Here is a 14,803-nt window from a genome sequence, read left to right as displayed (position 1 = left end):
GAAGTCTCCAAGTGAAATGAAGGTGTCCTTGGCAGCCTTGGGAAACAAAGGAGCCTTAGAGAGAAGCTCTGAACTGTGGCTCGATAGCCGAGGAGAAGCAGGATTAATATGATACATGTTTTATTTTCTTGGTTCCTGTTCCGTAGTTTTCATTATGTGTACTTTTCCTGAGCGGAGATTCTCAAATGTAGCGATGTTACATCCTTTCCTTCTCGCTCTGCTCAGCAAGTCCGGCGGACATTATAGTTTTTTCTATGTTCCCAATGTATCTTTCTATTGTTTAGAAACTATAAGATGTTAGCCTAGAGAGAGTCTTTGCCACTTGCCATTTAGCCTTTGCCGCGTACCGAATCTGCGTTGCTGAGGATTGATGCTGAAGGGACTTCGTCTTGAGAGACATTTACCGAGAGACTTGTCCTGACCCGTTCTGACATTTAGCTAGAATAGGTAACTATGAGAAATGATTTACTCTAATTGATTTTCTTTGACTAATTTTAGATAAAACAATATAATTTTAAACATGGTGTTGGATATTCTTTCTTGTCAATTATTGGGTTTGCGTTATTGATTATTGTTGTATATATTGTATAGATTATGCTTAGGGACAGTCACAAAAACCAGGTCTTATCGACCTCGGTATAGATGCAGGGTGTTTAGGAGTGTTTCCTTCCACAGGTTTATTGGTGGTAGAGTATTTGAGCGTATGTTAGTGAAATGGGCCCTAGCGTATGATGTATGCATGTGCGTGTAACTGTGAGATTACTTTATTCGTGGTAGTGGGAATATTGTACACACCCTGATCTCTTTCAATTTCCTGGTAGCAGAGGATGGTTTTTGATGATTGTCTTGATTAGATAAGATTGTTTTTATTGATTATTGATTATTGGTTCATGTTGGTATATGTACTAATACTATATGTTGGAGTCGTAATGTTGAGTTATATGTAGTGCTTCTGGAACTTGGAAGCTGTGGCAGTTCCGTAGTAGGGCAGAGGGAAGTATATGCTGCTCTCGGGAAAGACGGAATTGGGGAATAACGTGTGACAATTGAAGTTGCGCGTCACATTGTCTGGGTTCGGAATTAGTGACATCGTCGTATGTTACTATTAGATATTTCTGGTATATAAGGAGTGTGTATGATAGTGAAGGTTATCTGTGAAACTCTGGTCTTAAGTCCCAGGGATCCGTAAGGATTTCCGTTAAAGCTTATCGCGGGAGGAGTAATAGGTATTCTCTGAGCTTATTTGAAGAACTGGGCAAAGAAAGCTTGCTTAGTTAATGTGTGTTATAATTCTGTAGTGGAGCAGATTGTCTGTTCTCGGGAAGCAGGATTCTGTGTGTATGTACTATATTTCCTTTGTATGAATGTGCGTGAATGTTTGTACATTTAGTTGATTGTAAGACTCTTTGGACAAGTCCTAGAGGAAACAGTTAATGAATGTATGTTAGTAGGGCAGAGTAGTAGAAGTGCTACTGTGTCAATGAAAGGTTTCTTATGAAATAGACTCTCTTTTACTATTCTGTGGTTAGCGAAGCAGACAATGGAGATGTTTTTATGTTGTAACTAATAGATTTTGTAGAAATTTTGACACGAAGTCTACTGAAAAGATTTTGTAAAGGAGGGGTAGACGAGTGACAGAAGACAGAGCAGAAGCTGCAGTCAGCGACTGTTGACGTCAGAAAGACCGCGCTCTGATTGGATGGTAGATCATAATAGTGCTTGCGCTAGGATTGGTGCGTTAGTGTGAGCTGCGCAAGGATTGGAAGGGCTATTTAGTGACGTAAACGTTCCAGGATTGGTGCGTTAGTGTGAGTCGCGCTGCAATTGGTTGAAAATTCGTATTGTATATTTATAATACGGAAGGAGTAGAGAGTTCTTTGTAAACGCTAAAATGTATTACCAAGAAGAGAAAAAGAAGGAGACATTTTTTGGTAAAATTAAAAAGTGGTTTAGCAAGGATAAAAATGTTAAAACAAGAGAGGGTGAGTTGTTACCTCCACCGAAAACACCTGCATCCTTTATGGCTGCAAGACATGGGTTTCATACCTGTATATGGTTGGAGAATTGGGTTAGGTATACTAAAGAAGATGGTGTTCTAGCATTTCCAGAACATGGTTCATTTAATCTGGCCGTGTTGAGAAATTTACGGGAAAAGATGCTATGTCTTGACCCGAAACCGAGACCTACACAGTTCGAGGCTTTAGTGGAATGGGAAGAAGAAGTACATGAGAGAGAAAAACAAAGATCTGGAGGGTATTATAGGTATATGTTTGGGAGGAGACATGATCGTGAGACTCATCATGATCAAATGAAATGGTGGCGAGATGTTAGTATGTCAGAGGGATTATATCCGATGAGAACAGTTGAAGGAGGAGCAGAAAGGGTTCCTGAGTCAGAAATAAGAAAATATGGAGTTAATGAGTATGAGGATGAGGTCTTGAATGACATGATTTACAAAAGACCACCTCCATATAGACCAGAACCGGACAAAAGTACACCAGTTGTTTCTCCGATAAGAGATACAGTTTGTGTTAATGAGACAGAAAATGAGACGCCTGAGGTAAGGAGTGATCATTACCTTGATGAGAATGCCAGACAATTAGCCAGAACTACAACAGAGTTGACAGAGAAGATTAGGGAGTTAACGAAGAATCTAGAAGCTGTTACAGTGCCTGTAACAATAGGTCCAGTTATGCCTGTGTTTGACAAACAGAGGACAGGTGAGAATGGACTGGTGATTCCATATGTTGGGAATAATCTGACAAATTCAGCTGGTCCTTCAGGAGATTCAGGCAAAAGAGCAGAAAGAAGAGACCTGAGACAATCAAGACATGACACATGTAGTGAAATATTGGATGCTAGTGAAGCTAGTTGTTCAGGGATGCCAATTTTAGAACCGCAAAAGAGAGTGGTTCCAGTGAGAAAAACTGCTGAAATAACAGTTGATGATTTGAATGATTGGATGAAGGTTCTACAAAAAAAGGATAAAGATTCACAAGTAATTGATGTAGCTAAGTTACGTGTAGAACTAGAAGAGCTTGTCACAGGAACAGTTCCAACGGAGATTCTGAAGAGTCATCGTGATGGTGAACTAATGTTTATGTGCAAAAGTGTTACCTGGAGAGCAAGAAATACACATGACAGGCTAAGAGCAATAGCAAATGAACAGGGAGTTGACATTGATAAAGTGAAAGCTTTACAAAGAACTTACAGGATGGATTTTACAGAAAAAGACATTGAAAATTTGAATGCTACTGGTAGAACAGGACAGATTAAGGAAATGGTAGCATTATTGCGAAGATGGGGTGATGTAGAAAAGTGGAAGGATAGGTGGTACAAGAAAAGAGATGAGGCTGAAGATAGAACAACTTATTCAGCATTTCCAGTGAGAGAAAAGGAGAAATCAGTGGATAATTATCCTATGAGAGAAATACCTGGAGGAGGATATGTACATGTTCCATGGACTAGACAGGATATTTTATCATTTACGAATGATTTCCCTCGATTGAGAGAAAAGCCCGTCGAGTGGTATAGGCAGGTAGATAGATTTGTGAAATTGTCAAAAGTGCTGTGGGTTGACCTGAATAGTCTGTTTGATATAATTGTTCCAGCAGACTTGTGGACTGAGTGTAAAATAGTTGTGAGTTGGCCTACTGAGGAATATCCAAGAGACCCAAGAACAGGGGCACCAGATCCAGAGGTAATGAGGAAGTATGATCAGGTGATGGTATACCTGAAGAGTAAAGTACCTGCAAAAGAGACAGACTGGGTAAAGATAGATCGAACACAACAGGAAGCGAAAGAATCAGTTCATGCTTTTTACGAGAGGCTGATACTGGCATTTAAACAATTCAGTGGAGATGAACACCTGGGTGACAAAGATTTGAGTCATTTTGTATACAGATTTGGATATGGCCTTAGACCTGAAATTGGTGAGAGAATTCGTGAGCACACAGTGGATTGGCAGAGTAAGAAAGTAGATGAGATCCTGAGGCATGCAAAATACTTCAGTGATGAAATTGAAGCAAAACAAAGAAAGCTGAAAGAGAAAGCAATGTGGGCACAAGTGAAAGTTGCGGAGAAACAGGAAGCACAGTTAGTGGAACAAGCAAATAATCCAGGAAATAATGCAGGGAATAGACCTAGATATGCAGGAAAAGGAAAAGGAAGTCTTGAGGAAGCGAAGAAAAAGTTTCCTTGTCACAACTGTGGCCAATTGGGGCATTGGAGATCGGAGTGTCCTAATCCACCATTAGTAAGTAATGAAAACAAATCCTTAAATCAACAGGTGCAGAACGAAGGAAATAATCAACAGCAGCAACAACAGAAAGTTGTGAGACAGCAGAGTCAAGAGCCAAAACCGCCCTTGCCGCAGAATAGAGGGTTACAAAAGTATAATCAGGATTCAGGATTCTACAATGATGAGCAGGTAAACAAACCAAGACGTTCTAACAAAGTACAGCAGTACTTGTTAAAGAGTGAAGGGAGTGAGTCTGAGGGTGATTATTGACGGTGCCGAGGAGAGGAAGAAGAGTGCATACTTGGTGCAACTCTAGAAATAGACCAGGCAGGACCATTTGTGGATGGGAAAATAAATGAGGAGAGTGTTACTTTTTTGGTAGACACAGGTGCGACAAGATCAACTGTCAGGTCAACAGATGTTAGAAATCTTCCTCTCTCGGATGAAGCAATCCAAGTAGTTGGTGTAGCCAATACACAAATCAAAACACTTCTTACTGAACCTGTAAGAGTACAGATAGGGAAATTTTCAGACATGCACAGATTCATTGTCTGTGACACGAGTCCAGTGAACCTATTGGGTAGGGACTTGTTGTGCAAAAGGAACTGCACAATTTTTTGTACACCGGATGGAATAGCCTTTGAGACACCAGATGAAGATGTTTTGTACCGAGTGACTCTAGAACATAGAGAAAGTGAGTTAATTGGTGCATTTGCTGTGTTTAATCCGGAGGATTTGCCTCAAGAGCTGAGAGACACAGTGAAAAGGACAGTTTGGGATTTTACTGGAGAGGATGTGGGATTGATGAATAATGTAGATCCAGTGAAAATTGCAGTAAAAGAGGGTATTACATATCCTAACATTCCTCAATACAAAATGACACCAGAAATAATTGAAGGGATAACTCCTATAATTGAGAAAATGATTCAGCAAGGAGTCCTGAGAGAAATACTGAGTAGTCCGTGTAATTCACCGATAATGGGACTAAAAAAGCCCAATGGGAAATTTAGGATCGTACAGGATTTGAGAAAAGTTAATCAAATTGTGGTGGCATGTTGTCCTATTGTGCAAAATCCATCAGTGATTCTGTATCAAATTCCACATGATGCTGAGTGGTATACAGTGATTGATTTGTGTCATGCGTTCTTTTCAATTCCATTGCATCATGATAGCCAGCCGATTTTTGCATTTAGGTTTGGCCAGCGTATCTTAGCATGGTGTCGAATCCCACAGGGGTATACGGAGAGTCCTTCGATATTCAATCAGTTATTGAAGAAATCGTTGGAAAGTTTGATCATGCCCGAGAGTTCAGTGCTAGTGCAATACATTGATGACCTATTGGTGGCATCAAAGACACGTGAAGCTTGTGAAGTAGATACCATAGCTTTACTGAATCATCTGGCAGATGGAGGGTTAAAGGTATCTCCAGCCAAATTACAGTTTTGCAAGAAAGAGGTGCATTATCTTGGACACAATATTGAAAAGGGTCTGAGAAAAGTGACTACTGACAGGATCAGAATAATCAGAGAAATGAAAGCTCCAAAAACCCAGAGAGAAGTGAGAATGTTCCTGGGTATGGTGGGTTATTGTCGTCAGTGGATAATTAATTTTTCCTTGATAGCAAAGCCACTGATTAAACTGACAAAAAGTGAAATGACGGATCCATTGGATCTAGATGCAGAACAAATGGCAGCATTTGAAGAGCTCAAAAGTAAAATGTGTGAGGCTCCAGCTTTGGGTATGCCTGACTATGAAAAAGAATTTGAGCTGTACTGCAGTGAAAGAAATGGATGTGCACTTTCAGTGTTAATTCAGAAGCATGGATTACTGAGAAGGCCTATTGCGTACTTCTCATCGACACTTGACCCTGTAGCTGTGGGTTTACCAGGTTGTCTGAAATCTGTGGCTGCAACATGCAGGAGTCTGGAACAGAGTGAGGGAATCATAATGGGATATCCTGTAAGGGTATTCATACCTCACAATGTGGCAATTCTTTTGACAAGAAGCAGGACTCAGTACATGTCACATAGTCGATTGACTAAATATGAAAAAGTGATTCTGGGAGCATCAAATGTGACTCTTGAGAGATGTGTAAATGTGAATCCAGCGACACTTTTACCAGATATTGAAAATGTGGGTGTGAAGATGGAAGATGATCATGATTGTTTGGATGTGCTTGAGTACTGTACAAAACCAAGACCAGACATAAGGGATCTACCCTTGAATGAGAGTGATCATGTGTTGTTTGTGGATGGATCATGCCTGAGAAATGATGATGGTGTGCTATGTGCAGCATATGCGGTATGCAAAGTTTCAGAGGTCATGGAAGCATCACCATTGAAAGGAGTGAAATCTGCGCAAGTTGCTGAATTGATAGCATTGACAAAAGCTTGCGAAATTGGGAAAGATTTGAGGACGACTGTATTGACTGATAGTCAGTATGGATTTGGAGTGGTGCATGATTTTGGCCAACTTTGGCTACAAAGAGGTTTCTTGACATCAAGTGGAACTCCGATAAAGAATGCTGAAATGATTGGTAAATTGCTTGAGGCGATACAGCTGCCTAAGGAGTTAGCAGTTGTAAAATGTGCTGCCCATGGACTAGGGGAGGATTTTATAACGGTCGGAAACCGTTATGCGAACGATGTTGCACAATATTGTGCCAAAACAAATCAGTCCATCAACAGGGACAGAGAAGGGGAAATGTCTTTACTCTCTGTGATGTTTACTAATGTCTTAGAGACCTGGGATGAAGTGAAACAGTTGCAAGATGAGGCAGGAGAGGAAGAGAAAAAAGATTGGATTAAGGCAGGATGTGCTCCAAGAGAAACAGACCATGTTTGGGTCTACAGAGATGGCAGACCAGTGATGCCCAACTCCATCTTGTCGTCAATGGCAAGGATGTATCATGGCCAGGGACATTTGGGGAGGGACGCGATGGTTAGGTCGTTCAAGCAAACCTGGTACAATGCAAAGTTCAGGACAATTGCAGAAAGCATCTGTCAGAGGTGTTTAGTTTGTCAGCAATTTAACACTGGGAAAAAGACAGTGGTGAGTCTGGGGACAATAGGCAGAGAAGGAGGTCCTTTTACAAGAATGCAGATTGATTTCATTGAGATGCCCCAAGTAAACAGACTGAGGTATGTTCTAGTTGTAGTCTGTTTGTTTTCAAGGTGGGTGGAAGCTTACCCGACTAGAAGAAATGATGGATTAACAGTGGCAAAGTTACTGTTAAGGGAGTTGATTCCTAGGTACGGGTTTCCAGTAACAGTTGAGTCTGATAGAGGTGGACATTTTCAAAATGAGCTCATGGCTTTGATTTGTGAAGCATTGAAAATACAGCAGCAGCTACATTGTGCATACAGACCAGAGGCTTCTGGTGTGGTTGAGCAGATTAATGGCACAATCAAGAATAGGATTGGAAAAATGTGCTTAGCCACTGGCATGAAATGGCCAGATGTGTTACCTCTAGTTCTGATGACTATGAGATCTACTCCAGATAGAACTACTGGTTTGAGTCCGCACGAGATAATCATGGGACGTGCAATGCGCCATGCATTCGTGCCTGTCAATAAATTGGTGACAATAACTGATGACATGATTTTGGATTACTGTAAAGGCCTGGCTGACGCAGTTCATTCTGTGTTTCACCAGGTTGGAGAAGAAGCTACCACACTTGAGAAGAAGCAAGCCCATGATCTGAGTCCAGGAGACTGGGTGAGGATAAAAGTTCACAGAAGAAGAAATTGCTTGATTCCAAGGTGGGGAAGGCCGAGACAAGTTATTCTGACTACGACGACTGCAGTGAAGTGTGCTGGAGTGAAGCACTGGGTACATGCAAGTCATACTCTGAGAGTTCCAAACCCAAAAGAAGGGACTGGTAAAGAGTATTTTGAAGAGTCAGATTCCAGCGATGATGAAGATACAGAATCAGTGGGGAAAGAAGTAGGAAAAGCTTCGAATGAACCACTGCGAGTATCAGAGAAGAGATCGAATTCTGTAAAAGAGCCTGAAGTTTCAAACAGCAGTGAAGGAAAAAGAAAAGAAAAGAGAAATCACACAGAGACTACTCCTGAATCAGAAGAGGAGGAGATTGAAGAACCACTTGAGATTATACTTGAAGAAGTAGGGTCAGAAGAAGATAGAAAGGGACAGATTGCGGAAGACCCCCGAGGAGGTGTAGGGAACATTCTTGATGAGCCAGGTGAAGGGACAAGTAGACAGCAAGAAGATTGCGTGTCGGAGATCCGAGGAGGGACAGGAGTAGGGAAGTCTCAAACAGTGGTGAAAAAATCTGTGGAAAAGAAGAGAGCTGCTGGAAAGCGGAAACAAGAGGCACTTGAAACAGATGATGAGGATGAACAAACAGAGGGTCGAGTTCTGAGAAAGAGAACTTGGATTGGAGAAAGAAGTAATAAAGAAATAAAGCCGAAAAAGGTGTTAAGAGGAGATCGTTGGCCTAACAACTGAGTTAAGAGACTGAGATACAAAATAATAAGAGCAAATACATCGAAAGCTGAACAAGTGAATGAAGTTTCGAGTCAAAGTTCAAAAGCTGAAGGAGAAAAATCAAAGGAGTCAAACGAACCAGTAGAAATAAAAAGAGTAAGAAGACCCAACCAAAAGTACAGATCGCCGGAATGGTCTTATGTGGCACTGTCTGAAGGAGGAAAAGAAGAAGCAGTGACTCGAGATAATCCGGAAGAGATCTTGAGAGAAGTGGTTGAGGAAGATACTGGTGAAATTCTGAAAGTACTCTTGACTGACATTGGAGAAGAGTCGAGTACTGAGGATTTTGATGTTGGAGATCTAATACAATTTGATGTTGAAGAAATTGAAGTGAAGAATGACAAGTATCCAAACTGAATAAAGGAAGGATTCACTTGGATTAAGTGAACGAAGAGATCATTTGGATAAACTGAAAGCTGAAGAATTGCTGAAGAATTGGAAAAGTTCAAACAGTAGTGGAGTAGTAGAGGCTAAACTAAAATGGCTAACATAGAGGATAATAGAAATAGATGTGCCTTCTTTAAAAGGTGGTGTAGGATGTGCTGCTGCTGTACTGGATTATTAATGCTTCTATGGGGTGTTTTAGTTTTATTAGTTACTTTTAAAGTAGAGTTTGAGATGCATACAGAGAATGTGACAAATGTAGAGAAGAATTCACAAAAAGTAGTTCCAATTAGAATTAGTAATACTTACATACACAAAGATAGGTCAATTAATAACTTTTCTAGTAATGTTTTTTCGAAACTGTTATATGAATATGTGAAGACAATGGAAGTAAGGGATTGCTACGTCTGTATGCAATTACCTGCATCCGTTTCAGAGGGTGTTACTTATCATCATTTACCAGCTACATATGGTATTTCCTGTAGTATTTTAAGTAGTGTTTTTTATTTGTTAGGGAAGGTAGATTACAAGATGTCTAACAGAGATAGTATTTTTGGGCACTTGCCAATGAACAAAGAGCTGAATCCAGCTAAAGAAGCTAACACTTTTGGTGAGATTTTTATTGAAGAAAAAGGATTAACATTAGATTACATTTTTAAGAATAATTTAACTTGTAGTTTGAAAGGAGAGGAGAAAGCTTTCCTGGATATGGTAGAAGAAAGGAGATTGAACATGCATGAGAAAGCAGGAAAATATAAAGTGAGTGAGACAATTTGGGACATTGAGATGGGAAAAGAGTTGAAGAATGGGGCTAGTCCAACTTTAGCTCTAGATGCACCACAGAAGGGTAAACTTTGTATTACAAGAAGGAAATCCCAATATGATACATATTTTGTCGGGACTAGTGAGTGCCATGATACATACTTCATTGCAACAGGTTGGGGTTTCAGAGGTGGAGAAGATACAATTTTTCCAGGAGTATAGTATGTTTGTGGGAATAAGGCTTATTACAAGTTGCCTGACCATTGGTATGGCACATGTTATGTGGGCCTAGTTTTTCCAAAGATTTTCCATATAGATAAAATAACAGATGTAGAACATATTAACTTACTAATGCGTTTTAAGAGAGAAACTTGGTCTGAAATAGTGGGTGATATTTTTGGGGTTTTGATTCCAGCAGTGGGAATTTCTTTGAATGCTTATGGAATTCGGAAACTGTCCACAGTGGTTGATCGCTTATCGACAAATACCGCTGGAGGGTTTCTTTTGGTGAATACGGAATTAAGTGCCGTATGTGCCATGTCTATGCAAAATCGACTTGCCCTTGATATTCTATTGGCCAAGGAGGGTGGAGTCTGTGGAATGCTGAAAGTTCAACATTGTTGCACTTACATTCCAGACGAAAGCAAAGACCTGAAGGTCTATATCAAAAATATTACTGATTTGCATGAAGAATTAGTACCACTTGAAACTGAGAGTTTATGGACTAAAATAGCTAATAAAATGATAGCTGTTAAGGATTTTATTGCAAAAATAGGTAGTACTATTATAGGTAGAATTTTGTTTCCCTTAACTTGTATAATTGTTGCTTTATTAATAATAAGATTGGTGTGTGTGTGTTGTAAAAACAGGGGAGGGAGGAAGAAATTGAATAATGAAAAGAAAAACAAGAAGTTGAAAAGAGAACCTCAAGAAATTGAACTAGAAGAATTGAGGGAGAGTGTTTACTTAGAGACAAAAAGGGATGATGAAAGAGTGACTGGTGTCTAATGTTGTGTAAAGGGGAAAAGACATTTCCGATTTCTCCTAAAATAGGGACTAATGTTGTGTAAAGGGGAAAAGACATTTCCGATTTCTCCTAAAATAGGGACTAAATTTTCACTAATTTTTTTTTGGGGTTTATTTGGTGATAAAATCACCAAAGGGGGGATTGCTGGAGCAGAGTTTTCAGTTTGAAAATTCTGGGGCTTTTGAAGCTCTGGCATGTCTATTCGTTGTATTAATTTATTAATAATTAATAATTAATTATTTGTCTTGTGCAAGTGCGTTTATATTAATCAATCCGTTTGTCCTAACAAGAGAGAGTTACATGTGGGTGTGCATAAATGTGCTGTTTTAAAAAATAACGTGCATGTTTTCATGTTTAAACGTTGCTATGTGCTGTTTATTTTTGAGCACAAAACGCTTTCTGAATTAATGCTTTTCTATGTTGCAAGTGCTAGATAAATGCATACACATAAGGGTATTAGTGGGGTTAACACTGTTTAATCACTATGCTGTGGTAACGTTGTTTTGTCTCTTTTAATTAAGATGGTCTATTGAGGCCTATGTTGGCCTAAGAAAAGATGGCCGAATTGTGAGCCTGGCTGTGATTTAAATATGAAAACTGTGACGAGGGAGACCCCTGCTGGAAATGGTCCTGAAGCTAACTGACCATGGTCCTTGCTTGAAAAACTTTCCATGAGGACAGCAGCAGTTTTTGGGAAGTCTCCAAGTGAAATGAAGGTGTCCTTGGCAGCCTTGGGAAACAAAGGAGCCTTAGCGAGAAGCTCTGAACTGTGGCTCGATAGCCGAGGAGAAGCAGGATTAATATGATACATGTTTTATTTTCTTGGTTCCTGTTCCGTAGTTTTCATTATGTGTACTTTTCCTGAGCGGAGATTCTCAAATGTAGCGATGTTACATCCTTTCCTTCTCGCTCTGCTCAGCAAGTCCGGCGGACATTATAGTTTTTTCTATGTTCCCAATGTATCTTTCTATTGTTTAGAAACTATAAGATGTTAGCCTAGAGAGGGTCTTTGCCACTTGCCATTTTGCCTTTGCCGCGTACGGAATCTGCGTTGCTGAGGATTGATGCTGAAGGGACTTCGTCTTGAGAGACATTTACCGAGAGACTTGTCCTGACCCGTTCTGACATTTAGCTAGAATAGGTAACTATGAGAAATGATTTACTCTAATTGATTTTCTTTGACTAATTTTAGATAAAACAATATAATTTTAAACATGGTGTTGGATATTCTTTCTTGTCAATTATTGGGTTTGCGTTATTGATTATTGTTGTATATATTGTATAGATTATGCTTAGGGACAGTCACAAAAACCAGGTCTTATCGACCTCGGTATAGATGCAGGGTGTTTAGGAGTGTTTCCTTCCACAGGTTTATTGGTGGTAGAGTATTTGAGCGTATGTTAGTGAAATGGGCCCTAGCGTATGATGTATGCATGTTTTTTTTTTTTTTTTTATTGTTTCCAAAGCGGATTCACAAATATATACATACATAAATTAATGTAGCAAAGTGCGGCATAAAAATAGAGAAAAAGAGCATAGAAAAAAAAAAAAAAAATCACATATACTACAATATACCCATATCGTCAGACAAAAAATTCATAAGGGCTCCCCAAATTAGAATACCTAAACGTTTCTTCCTGATCCCTTTTAGGGCATATAAATGCATTTCAGTTTCATACATACGATACAACTTAGCTCTCCAAAATTCAAACGTAGGAGCCTCAGGTGATAACCACTCTGTTGCAATACATAGCCGAGCAACAGTCATTGCAAGAAAAAGAAAATACGAGTGTTCTTTTAAGACCTGATGACTATATACACATTGACATCTTCCTAATATCATCAGTGATGGAGAGATCTTTACCGGACAACCAAGTACCAATGAAATAAATTTTTCAATCTCAGCAATAAAATGCATCAGTTTTGTACACTTATAGAAGATATGCACCATGTCTGCCTCTTGTTCTCCACAACGAAAACATTTACCATCATATTTTTCGCCCCAAGTCGCCATACGTTTAGGAGTGTAGTATAACCTAAAAATAGTTTTATAGACTTGGGCTTTTAAATTGGCTGCCAAACAAATTTTCTTAGCAAGACATAGCGATTCCCCTATATCTATTTGAGGGTCTGCCAATTGTATAGTCCAGTACTGGTTGTATTTTTGCATGTCATCATTTTTGTAATCATTTAAGATCACATATAATGGACCAATCCTTTTCTGGAGCCGAATTCCCTCAATTAAGTCATTAGGAAGTGCCTCAATATGATTTTTTAAACAAAAATCCCGGACTTGGAGATATTTAAAAAAGAACGCGGGTGAAAGCCGAAATTTATCTGATAATTCTGCATATGTTACGAATATAGCATTTTTATGATATAAATCCCCAATTCTTGAAATCCCTTTTTTAAGCCATATCTTAGCGATATCATCCCAGAACACCGAGGGGAGTAGTTTATAGGCTTCAAAAGGAGTATAATATGTAATTTTACCGAATTTCATTAATCTCTTAACATTTCTCCACACTTTAAATGCTGAGGCAAGAGTCTTGAATCGTGTATGTTTGTAATAATTGCCCTCTAGTTCTTTTAATAGGCATCCTTTTGCTTGTGCTCCTAAAAGTAAAAAGAAAATAGATGGGCTATCCGCCTCATTCTTTGGCGATTCCCCTGTCAATATATATCCCATTTTTTGTAAAAAGCAAATATAATAATAAAAAAGAAAATCAGGTATACCGCGTCCTCCTCTTTCTTCCGGCAATGTAAGCCATTTCATGGATCTACGCGGTTTACCGGGGGCCCAAACAAACTTCCCACAGATATTTTGTAAATACTGTATATGTTTAAGTGGAAATTCCAGGGGTATACTGCGAAATAGATATAGTATTTTAGCTAAAATATTCATCTTAATTATATTCCCCCTTCCAATGATGGATAATTGAAGTCTGCTCCATTTATCTAATGACTGTTTAATCTGGGCTATGCTCACTTCCCAATTTCTCTCTACAATTTCTTGCATTTGGATTTTAATTAGAATACCCAAATAGGTTACTTCATTAGTAACCCGACAATCATTAAATTGTATATTCTTTGTACAAAGAATTTGGGTTTTTTCCGCGTTTAATTTGTATCCTGACATACTTCCATAATCTTTGGCCAATAATTCAATCTCCACTATTGCCTCCCTGGGATCAGTAGTTACTATGGCTATATCATCCGCATATGCGAATACAGTAAATAGAGTATCAGCAACTGGAAAGGGTTTGATACATAAAGAATTCTGTAGGCTTATGATGAAGGGATGGATATATAAGGCAAACAATAAAGGGGAGCAAGGACACCCTTGCCTTGTTCCTCTAGTAATTTTAATTTCCTCTGACTTTAAGCCCATTGCTGAGATTCTGGCAATTGGTGCACTGTATAACACCTGAATTGCCTTTAAAAAAGCACTGCCAAAACCCATCCGTTTCATCACCTCCCACAGATAGACCCATTCCACACGATCAAAAGCTTTCTCAGCATCTAAAAGAATCAGAGCCAAATCCTTTTTTTTCACGTCAGCATAGTCAAATAAAGTAATAACTTTATTGATATGAGAGACCGTTCCTCTTTTGGGTATAAAGCCATGCTGATTTATAGTAACTAATGATGATATAACCTTAGACATACGATTGGCCAACATTTTAGAATATAGTTTGCTGTCACAATTAAGTAAAGATATTGGACGATATGATCCTGGTAATTCAGGCGGTTTCCCTTTTTTACTAAAAACAATAATAGAAGCGTCGTTCCAGGTAGCGGGTGCTATTCCCTTTTGTGCCATCCTAAATGTTGATAACAATACATTCTTCAGTGATTCAAAAAAGCATTTATAAACCTCC

At 39.1% G+C, this 14,803-nt stretch overlaps 1 protein-coding gene across 1 annotated transcript in view; it reads right to left on the bottom strand.

The window, feature by feature from the left end:
- The window catches only part of LOC146854871 (sodium- and chloride-dependent GABA transporter 2-like), a 681,032-nt gene that overhangs the window by 553,294 nt on the left and 112,935 nt on the right, over positions 1-14,803 (bottom strand). The window lies entirely within an intron of this gene.

This window comes from Triturus cristatus, chromosome 4_1, assembly GCF_964204655.1.
Source record: "Triturus cristatus chromosome 4_1, aTriCri1.1, whole genome shotgun sequence".
In the NCBI taxonomy this organism is placed as follows: Eukaryota; Metazoa; Chordata; class Amphibia; order Caudata; family Salamandridae; genus Triturus; species Triturus cristatus.
Note: the sequence above shows the minus strand (reverse complement) of the source record. Positions and strands in the feature narration are given on the sequence as shown.